The sequence below is a fragment of the Sapajus apella genome, unplaced genomic scaffold (assembly GCF_009761245.1).
Source record: "Sapajus apella isolate SASKATOON/1434 unplaced genomic scaffold, GSC_monkey_1.0 scaffold13, whole genome shotgun sequence".
In the NCBI taxonomy this organism is placed as follows: Eukaryota; Metazoa; Chordata; class Mammalia; order Primates; family Cebidae; genus Sapajus; species Sapajus apella.
Window position 1 is genome coordinate 3,416,649 of NW_022436953.1, and position 7,181 is coordinate 3,423,829.

The window sequence follows — 7,181 nt, forward strand, 5'->3', positions numbered from 1 at the left end:
TAGCGTATATCAATCTAAGATGCCATCAATTAATGTGAAATACCTATTATTTTCTATACCACAAAGAAAGGATACTGCCAGTTAAACTCTGGCATGCATAGCTGGTAAAATGCATCCTATTTGTGGGAAAAAATAGCATGTTAAGATTAATACAATACCTGTAAATCTCTGTAAGAGCTAAGTCATGTCCTTTATCTCTGCTATTGATCTTTGTTCTTTTTTCCTGATTTTCCAGTCTCTGTTGCTCTTTTAATCCACTATATCATCATTATCATCACTTTCCTGTCTCTTTTTTTCGGCTATTTCACTGCCAGGTAGCTAACCATGTTTTCACCATCTATTCTTTCTGATCATTAGAATTTCAAAAAACAGTGCCTTTTTTCTTTTTTTAAGTGGCTTAAAAAAATTTTTTTTTTAGTGTTTACTTTGAAAGCATATTCCATACATGTAAACTTTCCAATTTGCTTCTTAAACGAGTGTTTAGACATATGGCATTTGGAGGAGCAGGAGGAACTTTGAAAACAAAGGAACTGTTTATGTGACTGCAGAAGCCAGAGAAATGCAAGCTAGGTAAAGCACCAGTATAAAAGTGAAACTGAAGGAGACACCTGATATATTCTCTCTTTTTTTTTTCAAAGATGGGATTTCACCATGTTGGTCAGGCTGGTCTTGAACTCCCGACCTCAGGTCATCTGCCCGCCTTGGCCTCCAAAGTGCTTGGATTACAGGCGTGAGCCACCACACCCAGCCGATACTTTCTCAATTTGTTTCTCAAACAAAATGGTCCAGGCTGATGTTGGTATACTTATTACCAGAGAACTTTGAAGATAAACAACCATCACTTATTTATTTAGCTTCCAGTAAATGTCTGACACTGTGCTAAAAATTTTTGAAAAGCTATCTAGGCCGGGGTGGTGGCTCACACCTGTAATCCCAGCACTTTGGGAGGCCAAAGTGGAGGGATCACATGAGGTCAGGAGTTCAAGACCAGCCTGGCCAACATGGTGAAACCCCATCTCTACTAAAAATACAAAAATTAGCCAAGCATGGTGGTACACAACTGTAATCACAGATAGGAGGCTGAGGGCAGGAGAATCACTTGAACCTGGGAGGCGGAAGTTGCAGTGAGCCGAGATAGTAACACACTCCTGCGTAAGCGACAGAGCAAGACTCCATCTCAAAAAAAAGCTAATATAAACTAAATAAAGATTACTTTCCATTGTGGCCTAATTAATAGCCCTTTCATAAGCTTTATTTCACTTAACCAATATCAGAGACAATTTTAGATAACTACCTAAAACTATACATTCCCAAATTCCACCACAGCTTCACTGTTTTCACCAATCTTTTGGGCACTTTCTGTACCCTTCCCAGTTGTTCTGGGTGCATGGAATCATAGCATTTCAGCAGTAAAGAAGCCTATGCCCATTGTTAAGCTAGTGTCGCTCAGTTTCAAATTTACCCTTTTAGATTTTGCTCTGTGATGCTGGGGTGGGACTTAAACAACTCATTTCTACTTTGCCAGCTATTCCTATTAAGTTCTGACAATAGGAGGCGCTGGAGGGACACTAGACGGAATGAGGAAGAAACGTGCTCTTTCTATGGGCTCTGCTGCTTTGGCATCACTCTGACAGTTTCTCTGCAGCAGCAGTTCTCACAAGTAGCCGCATTGATTTCAGTTTGCAGTATTTCAACAGTCACAGAACGAGTGTCATCAAGCCCAACACCAACACCAGCTGAGTGGCGTCCCCTTTTGCAGAGCAATAAACAGTGAAAGAAAACAAACTAATTTTACACTGATACATGGGCACAACAGGAAGAATAAGTCTATAAGAATATAAAGAATCAACCTATAAGAATAAACCATCAGGCCTACATTTTTGGCAGAATAATTTTTGCCAAAAATTTTGGAAACATCCTCAGAATTAATTTGTTTTGTTTATGTAATAGAATGAGAATACATTTAACCACAAGTGCATACTGATCATGAATTTATTTTAGAATTAGCAAACAGTATTGTACAAACATTGATATTTAAATCTCTAAACTGCAACTTAGATTTAATTGGCAAAGACTATATTCTACTCTGAGTTTAGTCTTCCACATGGACACTAGGCTGGTTTTTTGAAAGGTTTCATGTTGTTCATATTGTTCAGAAGGTTTCCTATTTCATATGTTCAAAAATACCGTAAGTAGGCCAAGCACAGTGACTCACATCTGTAATCCCAGCACTTTGAGAGGCCTGGGATCGCTTGAGCCCCAGAGTTAAAGACCAGCCTGAGCAACAAGGCAAGACCCCTCTCTACAAAAACAATACAGAAAGTTCAGAAAGTTAGCCAGGCGTAGTGGTGTGTGCCTGTAGTCCCAGCTACTCAGGAGGCTGAGGTGGAAGGATTGCTTGAGCCCAGGAGGTCAAAGCTGCAGTGAGCTGAGATCACACCAATCCATTCCAGCCTGGGCAACAGAGTGGGACTCTGTCTCCAAAAAAGAAAAGAAAATATCGTAAGTAAAAGATTGTAAAAGTGCATGAAGCAATGTAAAAAGCACCCATTGTCATAGCCGTCCTTTTAATTTCATATGCAAGTAGTTGGTTATGCTGTAGAATTTAACTGTTACAATATAAAAAGCAACTATTTATGGAAAAAGTAGAAAAAAGAAAATGGCTGGGTGCAGTGGCTCACATCTGTAACCCCAACACTTTGGGAGGCCTAGGCAGGAGGATCGTTTGAGCTCAGGAGTGTGAGACCAGACTGGGAATATATGTATGGCAGTGTTTCTTTAAGGTAAATGAACATAAAAATAGAGTTTTAGGAAGAAAAGAAACACTAGGCTAGTTTGATTCTTACTGAATTTTGAAAATGGACTAGAATAGAGCTCCTTCTTCAATTCTAACAAACAATCAAGGCCTTGGTCACCACATTGGTAATCTCTTGATTAATCCTCTTGGCTCTCTCATGATATCCATTTGGCAATTATGCCTGACAAACACTATCACGGATTTCAGATCCCTCTGCCCTGTTCCTTGGCAGCCGTCTTTGGGACAATTACTTCCTGCTCAAGCCTATAGACCAGGGGTGCCCAATCTTTTGGCTTCCCTGGGAAGAAGCCAAAATTCTTCTTCCCTTGGAAGAATTGTCTTGGGCCACATATAAAACACACTGACACTAATGATAGCTGATGAGCTAAAAAATAAAAATAAACAAAATTGCAAAAAAAAATCTGAAAATGTTTTATGAAATTTTCCAAATTTGTGTTGAGCCACATTCAAAGCCATGAACCACATGCGGCCCACAGGCCATGAGTTGGACAAACCTGCTACAGACACTCATTCTTCGGGAAACAACTTGGTTGTCAAGAGATTGTGGAGTTGTTCACTGGTTGTGCTGTTAGCTCTGGTCACAGGTATTGCTCATGATACCTCGTGCTAAACAATATCTTTGCCGGACTGGCCTCTTTTGGAGTGCTCATCTGCAGGTAACTTGTGGTCTGGTTTGTCAGGGTTTGCATTCTAGTATCATAAAGGCACCTTGTAGTCTAATAAATATTTGCCTGGCTGACACAATTATTAGGTCCAGTAATTAGTAAACTAATTACTCTCTGGCCAGCTTTTCATTCTCCTTTACCTAACAGTCTAATTATCTGCATACTTGACTCCAATGTTAATGGTTGAACAGAATTATTTTAGTTGGACCTAGAATAGGGGTGTGGCTCTAGGGCCAAATTTGGCCTGCTACCTGTTTTTACAAATAAAGTTTTATTGGAACACAGCCATGCTCCTTTGTTTCTTTGTCATCTATGCCTGCTTTTATGTTACAATACAGAGTTGAGGAATTGGCCCACAAAGCCTAAAACATTTACTATCTGGCCCTTTAAAGAACCGGTTTGCTGACCACTGCTCTAGAGCTACCAATGTAGTCTGGACTGGGTCATGACTGCATTCTCAAAAAGATATTTGTCTTTAAAATGTCTTGTGGCTTCAGACCTGTGTAGAATAATGGTCCTCAAAGATGTTCATATCCTAATATTCAAAGCCTGTGATATGCCACCTTCCCTGGAAAAAAAAAAGGACTTTTACTGGTGTGATTAAGTGAAGGGTCTTCAGATGGGGAGAGTACCTTGGATTGGCCAGCTGGGTTCAATGTAATCACAGCATTCTTAGAAAAGAGGCAGGACGGTGGGTGTGAGAAGGTGCTGTGATGACGGACGGAGAGAGACGGTTGAGGGGGTCACGCTGCTGGCTTTGCGGATGGAGGGAGTGGCCACAAGCCAAGGCGTGCAGACCCTAGGAGTCGGAAAAGGTAAGGAAGCGGATTCTCCTCTGGAGCCTCCGTGAGGAACCAGCCCTTCCAACACCTTGACATTAGCCCAGTGAGACTCTTTGAACCTCTGACCTCCAGAATGCTGAGGTAAATTTGTTTTAAGCCACTAAATTTGTGGTAACTGTTATAGCAAAAGGAAACTTCCCAAGTAGCTGTGATAAAACTGCCACAGTTCCTCAGCTAAAGTCAGTTTAACGCCAATGCATGGATCGTCTTCATTAAATCCCCTGTGGTTTGAATATGTAGAGGGTCGTGCTGCCTTTTAAGCCCAGCCAAAGTTTGGTTGCAGTACTCATGCCTGGCGTCTCTTCTATCAAATGGCAAAATCTTACTCGGTTTGAACAGAGTTGCAAGTATTTTCTCGATCTCAGCTGAAGGCTGTAGTGAGGGCACTTGTCAAAGGGAGCCCTGTTGATTTTGGCGACGGCAGATTGAGAATTTCTCACCCTCGGCTTCCCTAATCCTGGCCCTTTGGGGTGGTCGCTGTGGGAAATGCTTGGGTGAGGCACCGAGGTGTGGCGGTCCACAGGCACCGCTCTGTGCGGGGGTCCTGCTCCCTACAGACCTGTCAAGGGGGCTGCAGTGTCTCACGCCTGCCTGCACGCCAGAAATGTTGTCTGAATGAACCCATTGCTGCGACTCTGACGGAGGCTTGCTCCCTTCCACGAGCACTCCACAGCCTGTCGCTGGGAAGGCAATAATTCTGACCCTGTCTCCTTGAGGGTCATCTCTTGAGTGTTAAGGCTTAGGTACCCCTGTGTAGCTTGCAAAATGTGCAGCTTGTGGAAAACTCCCTTCTTGACATACGTAAAACACTAATAATAATCTCCACTAACAATTGGAGCAAAGCTCCAGCAGGCTGTGGGAAATAAGCCAGGGGCTCAGACAGATTGGAGTCGGCTGCCTCTGCTCTGTGGCACTGGGTGACCTGTTGCACGTGGAAAAGTAAAACTGTGGAAACTTCGGCAGTATCATATACCAACAGGTGGGAGAGCTTAACACCTCCTGGGTTATGTAGGGGCCGGAGAGGGGATTTAGCATAAAGTATTTAAAGCTGGAGATTTAGGCGGGGCTCAGTGGCTCACACCTGTAATCCCAGCACTTTGGGAAGCCGAGGCAGGTGGATCACCTGAGATTGGGAGTTTGAGACCAGCCTGACCAACATGGAGAAACCCTGTCTCTACTAAAAACACAAAATTAGCGGGGCGTGGTGGCACATGCCTGTAATCCCAGCTACTCGGGAGGCTGAGGCAGAATTGCTTGAACCTGGGAAGCGGGGGGTTGCAGTGAGCCGAGATCATGCCATTGCACTTCAGCCTGGGCAACAAGAAAAAAAACTCCATCTCAAAAAATAAATAAGGTGGAGATTTCTTGGTCCTCAGGCATAAGGTTCTGCAAGTGAAACACAGTTCAGAGCGCCACTGTTTCCTTCTAAGGTGGTTTGTACTCCTGACCCTGAACTAACAACCCACGCCAACAGAATCCAAACTTCACAATTAATTAAAATGGGGTGACACAAAATTCAATCCTTACTGAAACTTAGCTCCTCTGGAGCTCACATTTCATGAAAGTTTGTGGACATCATCTCACTGGAGTTTCACAGTAACTTGAGAGGAACAGATATCTACATACAATAATCAGAGAGGCCTGATATCTACGTGTACACGTGGCAGGTTCCCACCATCAGCCCCTGTCTCGGGATTCCTGGATGAAAGCACAACTGAAGAGCTACTTCCAGACGGGGGAGAAAAATCAGGCAGTAAGCCAGCAAGCTGGATTTCAGAATTTCCTTCAACATTTCCTTCTAGAGTGTCTGAAACACCTGACACCCTTTCCTTCCTTGCTTTTTGTAAATTCTACTTTTATTAGAATTAAAAAGTCCTACTTTAAAAAGTTGTCTAAACAGGTGCTTCTCAAGCTTCAATGTGCACGCAAGTCACCCGAGCATCTTGTTAAGATGGACTTGGATTCTGTAATGCTGCCGGGGTGGGCCCTGCAGTTCCAGTGAGCTCACCGATGGTGGTAATGGTAATGCTGCTGGCCTGGAGACTTTTTTTTTTTTTTTCCAAAGAGGCAGGTTCTTGCTTTTGCCCAGGCTGGAGTGCAGTAGTCCCATCATAGTTCACTGTAGCCTGGAACTCCTGGGCTGAAGGGGATACTCCTGCCTCACCCAAGCAGCTTGGACTAAAGGCTTGAGCCACTGTTTCTGGCTCTGCAGGTCATATGTTAATACTAGAAGACATCTAGTATTTAAAACAAAACTCATCTTTTTTTAATGATCAAAAATGACTTATTTACTGAGATGAAGTAACTACACAGATTTCACAGTACTATGAAATACCTGTGTTTAGCTAAAGTTAAAGACTCACAGGAGCTCCCCTCCCAATTATCTTCCTTTTGCCTGTGACTCCATTATTTCTTCAATTTCATATTCTTGATAGATGCTGATTTTTTTCCATTCTCAATCTTATGCCCACATCGGTTGATTTGTTTTCCCATTCTTTGGCTTTTCTTGCCTTTGACCTGCTCTCCCTCCACAGCAGCCTGTTGCTATTTAGCGTTTTTAAAAGAGGCCATCCCCTTAAAAACCTTCAGGAGTTTATGACCTGACGCCTCAAATCTAAATTCCTTGACTTGGACCCCAAACCTCGCCAATGTATTGTTTGTGTCAGGCAATGTTGTAGCATTATTTTTTTAATTGACCCAAAAAAGTGCATATATTTGTGTACAAGATTTGTTGTTGTTGTTGTTTTTGGAGACAGAGTCTTGCTCTGTCGCCAGGTGCCAGGCTGGAGTGTAGTGGCTCGATCTCCGCTCACTGCAACCTCCGCCTCCGGGGTTCAAGCAATTCTCCTGCCTCAG